This window comes from Diadema antillarum, unplaced genomic scaffold (assembly GCF_040938485.1).
Source record: "Diadema antillarum isolate AM-2024a unplaced genomic scaffold, OU_Dant_1.0 seq00000096_RagTag, whole genome shotgun sequence".
NCBI lineage: Eukaryota > Metazoa > Echinodermata > Echinoidea > Diadematoida > Diadematidae > Diadema > Diadema antillarum.
Genome location: NW_027271185.1, coordinates 997,107 through 1,012,192, shown reverse-complemented (window position 1 = coordinate 1,012,192; position 15,086 = coordinate 997,107). Strand labels below are relative to the sequence as shown.

Sequence of the window (15,086 nt, the reverse complement as noted above, 5' to 3'; positions counted from 1 at the left end):
AGAATAGTTTGATTAGATGTGTCTTTAGAGTCCCTTTTTCATTTCTGAAAAACCTTGTACACACTCTTCACTTTCACCTCTAATAACTTTTTAAAGAATAGTCCTACTACTTTGAAAGTTGGCATTAATTATGGACAAAATGTGTTAATGAGGTATGTCTAAATTCAGTTTAATCTGATAATCTCTTCATTGTTGTTACTCAGGTGGTTAACTTCCTGTTTTTTGTCCCATTCATCACAAAGCCAGCACGGTTTGGTAAAGATTAAGCGCTTGAATAGACACTGTACTTCAAAGCCTCTTTTCTCAATTCACACTTTTCCTGAGTTTGTGCTTTCTTTCCAATATTTAGATGGGTTAGGAGAGTCTATTTGATTTGACTTATATCATTGACTTACGTCATTTAAAAGCTTGAAGTCTTCTCTTTCAGAATATGGTCTTAATAAAAATTGTGGTGCACGGTCACATATATGAAGAGTTTGTTCGCAAAAACCGATAAGTCCACATTTGCCAAATGGAGATATTTGGGATTAAAGGTCAAGAAAAATAAAGAGAATAATAAGAAAATTTTTGCTTTTTTTGACCATAACTTCAAAAATGTATCTTTATATGTAGTGACCAATATATCATTCAAAAGGTATTATTTTGTACTTTATGACAGAGACCGTACTTCAAAATCTTCAAAAATGGACTAATCGGTTTTTGCGAACAAACTCTTCATATACATACATATATATATATATAACAATCTTATATATATCATATATATAAGATTGTTATCTTGAAGACAATGTTTGTCGCACGATGCCAGCTAGATAATCTAGAAGATTTCTACCAGAGGTCTTCCTCAGGTTTTATTGTCTGTTTATACCAACTTTGGATGGTCGTGTTAAGCATATCAAACTATAGGTTTCCAATGGAGCAATGAACATAAAAATATTGAGTATGATTCCATTACCTTCATTACTCCATAATGATTATTTGAAGGCATCATGCGACATCTATTTTCTTCAATGTCACGATCATATCAGCCAAAGGTGACCGAAGCGTTTACAAACAATGTATCACACACACACACACACACACACACACACACACACACACACACATATATATATATATATATATATATATATATATATATATTGAGTAAGTCGGCGGCGTGTTTTTGTAATAACAACAAAAAATAAATTGAAACACTTGAGAAAATCGAGTAGCTCGAAAATTTGTGTGCCGAAGTGAACCGTTGGTGACTACAGCATGAACTTATATGTATGTGTGTATATATATACATATATAATTATATAAATATATATATAAGTATATGTATATATATACGATTATATATATATATATTTTTATATACATATTTCTGTGTAATTTGTGTATGCATATGTATGTGTTGTTTGCGTTTGAATTCATTAAAATTACACCCTTAAAAGAAATATAACGACCCGTAATACTTTTTAAAGCATTGAAATTAATAAGAAATCACAAAAACAACACACACACACACATAGTCTTTTAACATGTTAACTAAATCTAATATGCTGAAAAATTGTGTACATTATTTGGAAGTCCGCACACTATCTTTCTGTTTCACGTATACTCCGGCATACATTATCAGCTATAAGTGTGAATTGACTGTCATAATACAAACCCTGTATTGCATGCTACCTGCTTACCTGAGTGTTTTTTTTTTTCAATTTTCATTTATTTAGCCAACTTTCATCTAAAGGGGGGGGGGGAGGTGCTGTAAAAGGTCAAAGCGTGGTCTAGTTTTGTCACATCCCCTGACGGAACTACAACGGACAATTATCGGAAAGCAATTACAGTTTACCAACCACCTGTTTTTATTATGCTGTACCAAAGTTCAAGTGGTACTTTCGTAATTAAATTAATTTCATTACCATGGCAACCCAAGCCAATTAATTTTAGTGTATGTTTGTTCATGTTGTAAGCTACATTTTTGTGGCCCACTTGAGCCGCTCTGAACCTTTCATTTCTCCGCATTTTGTAATACTCTATCAGGATAATCATAATAATCATGCTCTTTTTTTTTCATTTAGAAGTGCATATTAAGTACATTCGGTCAGAGGCCATCGAAGCAGAAAACTCATAAGATAGATGGCTTTCAACGTTATTTTCATCTAGAATATACATACTACTTTCTCATCTGCTACCCCCCCCCCCCCCGCCCCGAAAATGCACAGTTGTGGCTCCTATGTGAAAATAACGGTAGAAATATACAAAGCGCAAACGATCAAAACATATCTTGAGTGTACGTAAATACATACATCAATATTGTTTTTCCTACTGCTTACACGTTCAAAGGTTGTCATCGGGTGAACACATTTTTAAAATCTCTTGAAAGCTTGAGCCCTCTTACAGACTTATGTATATTGGGTGGAGGTATGAACATCAATGGAAGTATTATGCACTTGATGTAGACGTGACTTCATTCACGTCATCTTTCATTGTAGTCGGTATGAGCATCTGAAATTGGAAATAATTGGTAACCCGCTCCCAAGCAATCTAAAAAATTCAAAAGTACAATATAATGTAAACAGATCTTTTAACAACTTAACCATGTCCACTTTATTATCCTAAAGTATATCAAATGATCCACTTAAGTTAAACAAAAAGAGAAATATCCAGTGTACCAAGACTGTCGAAGGTGAAAAATGGTAGATACCATAGGTGGTCACAAAATTGATATAAATACACGCACACACACGCACCCACACACACACACATACACACACACACACACAAACACAAACACACACACACACACACATACATATATATATATATATATATATATAGATAGATAGATATAGATATATAACATGTATATATAAATATATATATATATATATATATATATATATATATATATATATATATAATCTATATATGTATATATACATACGTATGTTCTCATCAAGGTTAGATAGTTGGTAATATTCATATTTTGGGAATTAAGGTCCTTTTAAAATAAAGTCGAATATACTTTCTTTTTCGCCTCATGTATATTATTACACATGTCCCTCGAAGCAGTCATTATCTGTATAAACTCTGCCAGTACTTCACATCTTCAAACATGTTTATTTGTTTCGACTGTGATTTTATTGCAATCGCGGTTACTCTGTGAAGTATGCTTATTATACCACTGTTTGCAATTAACTTGTAATCATCGGTGCATGATAGCCTTGCCTTGTCCTTCCTATAGTAGGGTCGAGGTCTACACCGTTTACGGATATCCGATCATCATTCTGTAGGACTCTAACGCTGAATTGTAAAGAACCTTACGCAAATCAGACTTGAACAAGATAGATATCTTTGAAGTTGTCAGAATTTAAAGTTCCTGCGTGTGTTATTTTTATTTCTAAGACGTTGTCTAATTGTTTTCATCATTATTAATGTAATTGATAATATTGTAATGTATTATCACCTTTATTATTGTTATTATTAGTAGTAGAATTAGAAATAATATGATAGAGGCAATAAGGACCGAAAGTCCAAAATTTAATTTTCAGAAGCGTGCGGATTTTGTATCTGTTTGGAATTACCTTTAGTTAATAATCATCGGTGCATGATGGTCGTGTCCGTGAAAAATATAGGTAAAGCCACAATTCCGTGTCCACTTCGCCACATCGGTCATCAACAGCCCGCCAGTATCTTCCTACACATACACTTATTTTGACTACAGTATATTGCAATCCCAATTATTTTTGGTCGTATGCTGATTCTACCTCTGTTTCCAATTACCTTATAAAAGCATCGATGCATGCTGGTCGTTTCCACAAATCAGATAGGTAAAGTAATAAAAAAGCGACATGTCCACCTCGACACATCGCTCAACAATAGCCCGCAAGCTCTGGATAAAGTATTGAATACGCAGACACACACACCACAGTACTATTAACACTCAATGTGATTCCAATGCAACCATCAGATTTGTTCTTCCTACCCTGCTTGTTAAACGCATTTGGGCGTGGCTTTTCCTTCTAAGTTCATCGTTTACTGGTATCAGATCGGTTGTAACGTTCTAAAGCTGTATTTTGAAGGACCTTATGTATCATCCAGATTTGAACCTAACGAATATCTTCTGCGATGGTTTAGACTTTGTCTGCTGGCGTTTCAAGTTCCGGCGACAAGACTGAATGTTATCTATCCTAGGTCATCATGGCCCTGTTTTATGACGAGTTAAAATCAACTATATAGTTGATATCAACTGTAGGTCTATGGCAGCCTGTGTGGTCAGGATATTTAAAATCAATTTTATCTTTTGATAAAACGGGGCCCATGACAAAGGCAACTTAAAGAGTAAAAGTTAAAATGGTAAGTAGAATGCATACTCCATGATATACATTTTTATACCTCCGCCTGAAGGGTGCCGGAGCAGGGACGGATCCAGGAATTCCGTCAAGTGGAGGCGTCTTTGCAAAATTATAGGGGGTGCACGCACCCCTCCCCCATTAATTGTTCATTTCTTATGTTTTAACTAAAAATAAAGAGGGGCGCGCGCCCGGTGCACCCCCTCTGGATCCGCCACTGTCGGAAGATGGATGAAGCAAATTTGTACAAGGCTTGGTCCAAGGATGACGTTTGATGGGGCAATTTATCAAGTATTTTTTTAGTGAAATCGGCAAGAGGTCAATGATCAAAAAGGTCAAGGTCAAAGGCTCAAAATTTCACTATTTTCCCCATATCTATGCAAAGCCTTAAGGTACTTTCTCGAAACGTAGTGTTTACGTGTACATGTACTACTAAATAAGTTCTCCAGAGAGAGATTCAGGTCATAGGGTCGCATGTCAAAGGTCAGGTGAAAATGCTAACATTTCTTTTTTCCCCATATCTCGTAAATGCTTCAAGGTATCTTCTATTTGGTACTGAAAGTAGGAATTATCTAGGTAATCTTAGGGCCAAGGGTCAAAGGTCAGAGGGTCATACGTCAAGGTAAACTCCTTAGAATTTCACTGTTTCCCTCGTAACTATGTAATGCTTGGAGGATTTTTCTTGAAACTTAATACATACATGTATTACCTAATGGGAATTTTCTGAGAAATTTTATGCTAGAATATCAAAGGTTAAAATGTCAAAGCTCAAGTGAAAGTTCTATATTTCATTTTTTTTCATCCATATCCTAAAAGTGACTCGACATATCATGAAACGTAGTAGATATTTATGCATGTTCTACCTGACAGTGATTCCCTTGGGAATTTTAGGGTCATAGGACCAAAGGTCAACGGTCAACGGCCAGGTAAAAATGCATTTTTTCTGTTTATTACTGAAATTTCACTTTTTCTTCATACCTATTCAATGCACAAATTTATAAAAGGGTCAAGAGTCAAGTAAAAATACTCAAGACCCCAAATACATGTACCTATTCTTAATCCTTAAACAATATACCAACCCTAATTAGGCAGGTGAACATTCATCACATTTGTGCTTTTATGTCCTCATTCAAAGGAAAACTTCAAGAGTTCATTGTAAATTGTTTATGTAGTAGTGCCCTCCTGCAAAAGACACATTGTTTTTTTTTTGATGGCTGTATAAGTATTATTATTTGCTGTTGATTTCGTTTCGATGTACTTTCTTTATTTTGTTTTGTTTTGTTTTGTTTCTTATTGTTTTGTCTTTGTGTTGATTATAATCGTTATTTTTCACCAATGTCCTTTGCCTCTTTTTTCCACACTCTGATATGTAAGTATGCCTTTTTATAAGGTATCCATGCTGTTGTTTGTGTTTTTCATTCTCTTTTAACTCGAGCTTTTCAAGTTGTAGAAATGAAAGAAATGATGTATGAAATGAAATGAAATGAGGTACCCAATTGAGAACCTAAATCTTCAAAGGGGAAGAATTGAAGGGAAAATACGAGAGAAGAAGAATTGAAGTACTAATCAGTAGATGATTTTCAGGGCTCTTTGAACCACTCATTAATTTTGTTTTAAAAAAATGTCACATAACGTTATACCTCTACGTATAAGAGCTTGCTCTTAGAAAAATTGAACATTTCGAAAACAGTGTTTCCGGATCATCTTAATGAATCAAAGTTTTCCCTTTTGAGACGCTCAAATTTACAGTGTTTTTGAATTTGGCGGAAAATCCGCAAGACGTAGCGTATTACATGAAGGCGAGGAAGCTGTATTGGTCCACCTACGAGTCGGGCGTTTGGCGCTCCGATCTTCTGCACAAGGCTCCGGAACAAGTTACCACTACTGGTTGTAAGCAGATTACCACCCTGTATATTTGCTCAAATGCATACACGTGATACAAACGAATTGAAAGAACCTTTGGGGGAAACGAGTCTTTTTTCTTTTGCAGAATAACGAACCTTTTTATAAACGATCTGTAGCTGTAATTGTAATTGTAGCTGGTTGATGGATGATTTTTTTTTTGTATTCTTTTTTTGTTTTTTTTTTCCTTGTGAACATGGGAAAAGGAACTATATTTGATTTGTACCATTTTATCTCATTGCCGAAAAACATTATTTTTCATTATTTTCAAATATAAGAAATATTTTGAAAATCATTTTGCATAGAGTGAAAAAAATGTTATTGCCTTGTAAATGAACAATGACACAATATGTTGAAATAATGATGATTTTATTAAAATTATATCATTTCTGGTCACCCTCTTTACTTCTAGCCCCCCAAGCAATTGCTATAGCGCAGTTACCAAGGATACTTTACGTGATGTATGACACCAAGCTCACCAACATGTCAATTGACCCGGACGGGGAGGAGACGGACGTATTTGACATCTCGTATAGTGGCCTTGCATTCGTACTTTACAACGGGTGAGATATTGTTACCATAAAGATTTTTAACTCTATGTTACCACTAATGAGACAACTAAGAATATACCCATCTAACGGAAAAGTCCAAAGGATTTTCAAAATTTCACATCATGTTGCAAATAATTCGACTATTCTAAATTAATTCATGGATTAATGTAGTCAATGAGTAGGGAAATCAATACTCTGAGAATACAATAGACAGTCGTAGATTTCAAAAACGTAGCAATGTAATTCTATCACAATACGACTTAACTGAAAAGTTCACATGTTTAGAATTTTGTCATTCTTTCCTTTTCTGTTGGTCGTGTTTTTCACCCTTATGCATGGAATCTTATGGCGAAACTGCAATGTCAATATGTTCGTTCATAGTGAATTGTTCTAATTTTTTTTGAAAACACTCTCATTCCTCATCCCAATCACTATAAATTTTGAAACTCTGTACAAAGTGATATCGATTTTAAGATGTTTGTTTTGTCAGAAAATCACCGGGAGGTTTCCTTTTGTGCAGTTTAAGCAGCAGAATGTGGCATCGGATACATATTGAATAATGATCTTAACTTACATACCACAGATCACTTGACGACGCGTTCTTGTCCAAAATTTAAGTGTTTTGAATGCTTGTACTTGAGAAATCCATAATCCATGCGAAGAGATGCTTTCTTAAATTCAAGGCAAACCATGCGTGTAAGATCCGTCATTTGCTATCATACATTGACTATTTACTTCGGTGCACTTAGGTGAGTAATGGCTATTCCGTAAAAGGGACGCTAATTCAATATGGGTATTGACGTATAAAAGAAAGCAGGATCTATTACCACTTTGCATTGACAGATATTGTTAAATGTGTTATTTGGTCTGCAGGTGAGTATGAAAAAAAGGTAAGCGTGCACATTATTTGAAAATAAATGCATGAAGGAGATGCCATATGAACACAAGAACAATAAAAAAAGTGTGGAAAATGCTCCTTAATTGCTGCCATCGTTCAATCAGGTCATGCACTGCTTGAATACACACCCTACCAGCAAACGCACACACATTGACACACAAACAAAGAACATAATGGCAGTAACATTGGTTGTCATATTTTTTCGACGGTGTTATATGATTACCTCTGCGTGTTAAACATGCTTCAATGTGCATACGCAGTATGTTATGTACTGTTTAATGATTCCGAAAGGATATTTTCCAGAAACGTTTTCAGCATTTCTTCCAATAATATGATTTTGGTATCAAAATTTCCACTTTTATGTTGTTAGTACTCTAAAATGTAACATTCTTGTTTATTATTAACTTTATTTTATTACGGTATAGAGCATGCTATTTCTCCTCTTCCTCTTTCTCATTCTCTTCTCTTGTTGCGTGTGCGTGTGTGTGTGTGTGTGTGAGTGCACGCACGCTTGTCCATGTATACTTGCGTGCGTGCAGAGTGTGTGTGTGTGAGTGCTGTGTCGATTTTCTTTCGGGGAACCTACTCCTACAAGCATCTGCTTCTATGTAGGTTCCCTCCACACACAATTTTATTTATCCGTCATGAATGTACCCTTGGGAACAATTTTTCAATTGATTTTTTACTATGTAAATGGTTTTGTACTGAACTTATATCTTATTATTTATGTGTCACTTTTACATTGTCTAGACGGATGTTGTAAACACAGCACTGTATGATTTGTGTGGAAACCTAACAATGAAATGAAATGAAATTAAAGTAATCGTTTTAACAACAACAAACTTTTAAAAATACTATGGAACAAAACGAATTCGAGAGCAGCATGGAATGTTAAATGTGGTTTTTTTTAATCAATTTATTATAACGTCTCTCATTTCTCTAATCTATAATGTTCGTCATTGCCTTTCCGTCTGTCCCTCCTGCTCTTTACATTTTCATCATAATAGGCACGCAGACCATCATAACAGAATTCCATGTTTTTTTCTTTTGTTTTCTTTTGATAGTAATGTCTACTTCACGAGAGTTTTTGTAGAGGGCATACACTGTAAAAGCATTCAAGACGGAGGTGATTGTGGAACATTCAACAATTTGCTCAACGCTAATCATTTCGACGTCATAACGGGCTTGACTGTAGACAAAAATTGTGAGTATTAAAAGATGCAAAATTCTATATGCCATGACACTGTTTGGTGCCAGCTCACGCGCTCTCATGCCTCAGCTGGGTACGAACAGTGATATATATATATATATATGTATATATATATATATATATATATATATATGTATATATATATATATATATATATATATATATATATATAGATACTGTATGTGTAAATGAAACAGTATTTCTTAAAACAGTTGCATTTGTGAAAGGCAACCCATGTCTGCTTCTTTTTCTAAGCACGCTATACTTATAGCATGTCAGCTGTACAATACGCCTCTGTATCCGTTAAGACCTTTATTGGCAAAATAAAAGAGAATGATGACATGATTGATTAAATTTATTTCCGATTTGTATTCAAAAAGAGCATAATTGACTAATACCCCTTTCCCGCTGCCCGTCTCGGTGAACCACCGAGAGGTTCCCCGGTGAATTCACCGGGGAACCTCTCGGTGAAAGTTTCAGTGCCGTCGTTTCACACTGCTCTCGGTGAAACTTTCCCCTAGACGGGTTTTCTGCTCGCAACGTGGGTGATCTTATGTACTTGAGTTTGTTGTGCATCTGCGATTTGGTTTTTTCGATCCCATGTTCAGCAAGTTTTCGGAGGAGGGACTCGTACGCGGCAGCGTCAGTCGACGTCCAGCTCAGTTCTTCGTTCACTGCTGCCTCGCTACGTAATTGAACAGTCTCGCTTCCTCTTTGGTCCACGCTCCAGCCATTTGCAAAAATTCCCTCAAATTTCAACAGCACAAAACGTCAACGGATTTCTCCTGCACACTGTAAACCCAGCACTTGACGAGAAAAGCACAAAATACGAAAAAATCAAGCAAGAGGCGGACTGTATCAGACTTTACTGGAAGAGTTAAGAGCTAGACACTAGGAGGAAGACGAAGAAGGAGGAAGCATCAAATCGATCAAGTACAATGTAAACCTACATCAGCTTTGTATACACGGCGTGCTAATTAAACAATACAATGCACAGCACAATGCAAAACAATGCCGTCGCACTGTGAACGCCACATTGCACACGAAACGACATACTATGTAGTGTCGTGTGTATGTTTACAAACACGAATTACTAGTACCCTGTACGTGTGGATTTGGGAGGTCGAGTGCGCGCTAGCTAGCTGAAAACGTGTGCATGACCAGAAACAAAACATGACCTTTGACATAATCTGCATATTTTCCCCGGTGTTTCACCGAGACAACCTTTCACGCTGGGCCCTCTCGGTGAACCACCGGGTGATTTCCCGTTGAACTATCGGTGTTTACCCAGGACGCTTCTCGGGTAAAAATTGCCCAAAATTTCATCGGTGTTTCACCTAGGCTTCCCCTAGGTTTCAACCGAGTGACCTTTCACACTGCTGGGTTCCCCGGGTGCCCCCTGGTGCCCCCGGGGAAGATTTCCTTCAGCGGGAAAGGGGTATTAGAGTAATTATTGGTATACAAATTATCTATTATTACTGATTTTTTCTTTCATTGGGATACAAGAATAATACAAATGTATTTTCTAACATACTTTTGCAACAAAATACTGTAGTAAATACGCTGTAGACGTAAAAGCCAATGGGTGATCATAATTCCAAACCCAAGGTCCGCCTTATGAGAAAGAACTGATGAAAATAATAATAATAGTGATTATGCTCAAAAGTAATAATGATAACCATACTGATAATGGTTAAAATACTAATATTTATAAGACTACTATTATTACAACTACTCCTGATAATCATAATAACAAGCTGAAACTGCTAGGCAGGAGAAACTCTAATCGGTAAGAGAATTGTTTTGTCAATTGTCTGGATTAAGGTGTTATGCCATCGATACTATCAAACATTTTTTTTTTTCCATAGCGCAGCTTACCTATTACAGGGCCGGCGCAGCCGTGGAGCCGTCTTTTTGTGCATCATACAAAGGAATACATAAGGTGTCATCACTTTGGGCCCCCACACTTTTTTCAGCCCGGAAGTACGTAAGTGGCACTGAACTAGAAATAGATAGAGATCCTGAAGTATGGCGGCGGTAAGGTTATGTGTTTTCTATGAAGACCTTTTTTTGATAACACCCGGAAATGGGAGGGGAGAGAATGAGCTGAGGACTTTTTGTTTTGTTTTGTTTTGTTTTGTTCTTTTTTTTTTTTTTTGCTTGTCAGCTGAAGAAACCCGGAAGTGCACGGGGAGAGATGAGCTGAGGACTTTTTTTTTTCTTTGCTTGTCAGCTGAAGAAACCCGGAAGTGCACGGGAAGATATGAGCTGAGGACCGTTTCTTTTTTTTTTTCTTTTTTTTTCTTTTTTTTTTTTGCTTGTTAGCTCATGAAACCAGAAAGTGGGCCCCCACACTTTTGAAAACATTGCGCCGGCCCTGAATTATGCATGATTGCATGGTACTAAATGCTTACATGGACGTGGCTATGCATTTTTTTTTTTTCATAGCGCTGCTTACCTATTATGCATGATTGCATGGTACTAAATGTGACCCTGCACCTCAAAACAAACAAAAAGTCGCCAGACATGAATTTTTAGTTAAGACCATATTCTGAAAGAGCAGACTTTAAGCTTTAAAATGATGTATAACTCAAATCAAATGGACTCTCCTAACCTATCTAAATATTGGAAAGAAAGCACAAACTCAGGTAAAGTACAGTGTCTATTCAAGCGCTTAATCTTTACCAAACCGTGCTGGCTGTGCGATGAGTGGGACAAAAAACAGGAAGTAAACCACCAGAGTAACAACAATGAAGGGATTATTAGATTAAACTGAAATTAAGCATGCCTTATTAACACATTCTGTCCATAATTAACGTCAACTTTCAAAGCAGTAGCACTATCCTTTCAAAAGTTATTAGAGTTGAAAGTGAAGAGTGTGGACAAGGTTTTTCAGAAATGAAAAAGGGATTCTAAAGACTCACCTAATCACACTATTCTACCAAAAATGTTCGAGATAAACTGCTAAAAAAACACACTTTCCTGCCCGTTTTATGATACCAAATTGTAGCATCATGTAAATGAAGACCCGCTCTTTCAGAAAATATGAAAAAGCCAAGTTCGGCTAGGTGACCCATTTCACTTATTTTCAGTCCTCACACAAAATTAGTGTGTGCGACTTTATGTTCGTTTTGAGGTGCACGGTCACAAATGCTCACATGGACGTGGCTAAGTTTCCTGGACATAATGCTGACAATGATAATAGAAATTAGAAAAGTAATAATAGTTGTAATCATTATATATCAGTATTAATGTTATTATTGTTATTACTAAATAAATATTGCAGTTGGGTGCGGAATGTTAGAGGCGGTTTCCTATTTTGGTGTTGAATCTCAATTTGGCTGAAGTGATGAAACTCTTGCATCATTTGTTAGACTTTCAGATATTCAAAATGGCACCAAATATGGCCGCCAGAAACTTATTCTTCTTCTTATTTCCTTATAAACTGGGAAAATTGAAAAGAGAAAATATGATTTTATTCTTTTTTAAGGGTGCTTGATATGACATGGCTGATTTAGCTTTTGCATCCCTTTGCCAATTTGCGTTTGGCGATATTGAAGATGAAAAAAAAAAATCATACAATTCCTTACAAACTGTTACAAAATACCAGATTTGATACTAGCATAATACTTTCTATTTCGAGGATGCCGGATCAGACTGTGGGTGATGCAAAGATTGCACTCCTGTTGGTTTGGGGGGAAATAGGAATGGAATTAGATGTATTTCCTCATTAATGATAAAAGTTTTAAGACAAATTAACTTGACTTGGCGTATATACGTCAAGGATGCTGAATATGGATCTGGTTGAAGAAACCCTTCTAATCTCGAGGGGTTTAACGTTATCCAAAATAACTGCTAGAATTTGAAATGCGTTAAAGCATAAACATTCTAATATCATAAATAAATCTGTTGTTCAATTCAATTCAATTCAATTTCCAACTTTATTTTTTGCTTTATGTTTCAACCATTTGAAATTTGATATGCGGGTTGTTGAATATGTACACAGCCAGGAATAACAACATGTTCATGCCTATATGGTCAGTACAATAAAAAAAAAAAAACATACAAGCTCGTTATTTTATGCATTCTACAAAAAGAAAAGTGGAGGTCAAAAGACTGTGGTTGTATTATACATGTACCTCAAAGGGAACGGGGAAAGAGAGGGTCCTATTGATACCGCGTTCATTAATCTGAACAGCTTTGCCTGAGCTCAAAAGGGATCACACATACAAATGTCGGTTACCTACGTAACAAGAGGTTTAATTTATAGAAATCTACACAAAGAGGAAAATGTGAAATACTGTACCTTTCAATGTGTTTTGTGGCAAAAACCGATAAGTCCACTTCTCGTTTTGTAGCAAGAGCCTATAAACCTACCGAGTGCGGTATAAAATCGGGGCGTTGTGCAATGCTCATGAAGTATGGGACACACACATTGGTTTTTGTATGAAGTTGAACAAGACAGTTTATTTTTTCTCGAATGTAGTGGTAACTGCGTTGCCATGGTGACAGCATATTAAAGCCATGAATCACGGAGTCGCTTTTGTTACTTTGAGTCTAGGTACTTCCGCATTTTCGAGCAACGATCATGATGGATGTAAAATATTAGGGATCGAAAAAGTAAAAATACTTACGAAGCTTGGCACACACATATTAGCACGATAAGTGTCAGGATAAAATGCGCAAGACATTTTTCGAATGTTTTCGAAACTGCGTTGCCATTGTAGCAACACATTACCGTAATGTGTAAACAGCATAGCATTATGACAATAAATTGGGAAAATATTGTGGATCGCAGAATTGCCTCATTTTTTTTCAAGCAATATACCCACGAACATTAGCACACAAACACATTGGTTTGGTGGTGAAGATCTTTTTTTTTAATGTGTTGAAAACTGCTTTGCTATAGTAACCACATATCATGAAAACAAATCAGGACAAAATATTTAGATCAAACTACTTGCTCATCTTTTGAAGCAATTTTCATGCAATTCGGTACACATGCTGTTCTTTGGAACAAGGGAAGCAGGAACCACGCTCCGAATGTGTGAAAACGGCGTTGCCATCGTAACTGTATATTAATTTATTTCTAGCCTTCCTGTTTTCGTCCCGGATTGGACGAAAGCTGGCAAGCCTCTATATAAAGAAACTCACAGTCATACACAAATATTTAGATCAGCACGCATGCAGTAGTCGTGCCGCTGGCGCTGCAGCCTGCATACCTCATAGCGAAGTCCGTATCCATATGGCGTTACTAGTGTTACATAGTTACTGCCCAGCATGCATTGAACACAGCGTGATCAATGAAGTCACCTGACACATTTACGACATGATATTTGGTTAATGTGGACTTATCGGCTTCTCCAACAAAATGAAAAATTCCTCAAATCACAGTATACGTCAATTGATTTTCATAAAAGACTTATCGGTTTTTGCAAACAAACTCTTCATAAAAGGGGGATATACGTCTAAAAATTAGGTATCTATTTAAATAAGGGGAATTCCCTTCAGAGGGGAAATTTTTTATTCAACTTATTTGTTCTGAAAATGATTTTCAATGCATTATCAGTGATCTTGGGCACAGGCACTACTCCACAGTCAGGCCACAGATGCCGTAGTGATATCTTTATATATATATATATATATATATATATATATATATATACTGACATTTAAGGACTTAACCACAACATCGCGGGGCGGTGCAAGGACAGTAAATCTATAGACAGCAAATCTTGCACATATAGACGTGGCTGGTGTTCACACAGACAACACTACAAGACCACACTCAGCACCAACGCGGCTGGTCGTTATTCATAACTCTCTGCCCCAAAAAGGAACGTATGCTAAAGAGCTGAAGGGTTGGTCCGTCGGGTATTCGAGCTTGGGTCTGCCTGAATCGCTATGACGTCTCCGTGGCCGAGCGGTTAAGGCGTTGGCGTCCCATGCCAAAGACCCGGGTTCGATTCCCGGCGGAGACCAAGTTTTCAACTCTTGCGCTTTTCCAAAAAGGAGGAACAGTAAGAGGAATAACGATGTCAAAGCTACGCACCGATTTCTTCTCCCTTTCTCATATATATATATATATATATATATACACATATAAACTCCATACATTTATATGTATAGATGTAAGTTGCATATCAAAGGAAGGGTTTGTTTGCAAAAACCGATAAGTCCATTTT

The 15,086-nt window shown here is 36.4% G+C and overlaps 1 non-coding gene across 1 annotated transcript; it reads left to right on the top strand.

Moving 5' to 3' along the window:
* Positions 1–14,810: 14,810 nt before the first annotated feature.
* Trnag-ccc (transfer RNA glycine (anticodon CCC)) lies at positions 14,811–14,882 on the top strand. Its single transcript has one exon. It is a non-coding gene; the product is annotated as a tRNA-Gly (tRNA).
* Positions 14,883–15,086: the final 204 nt, after the last annotated feature.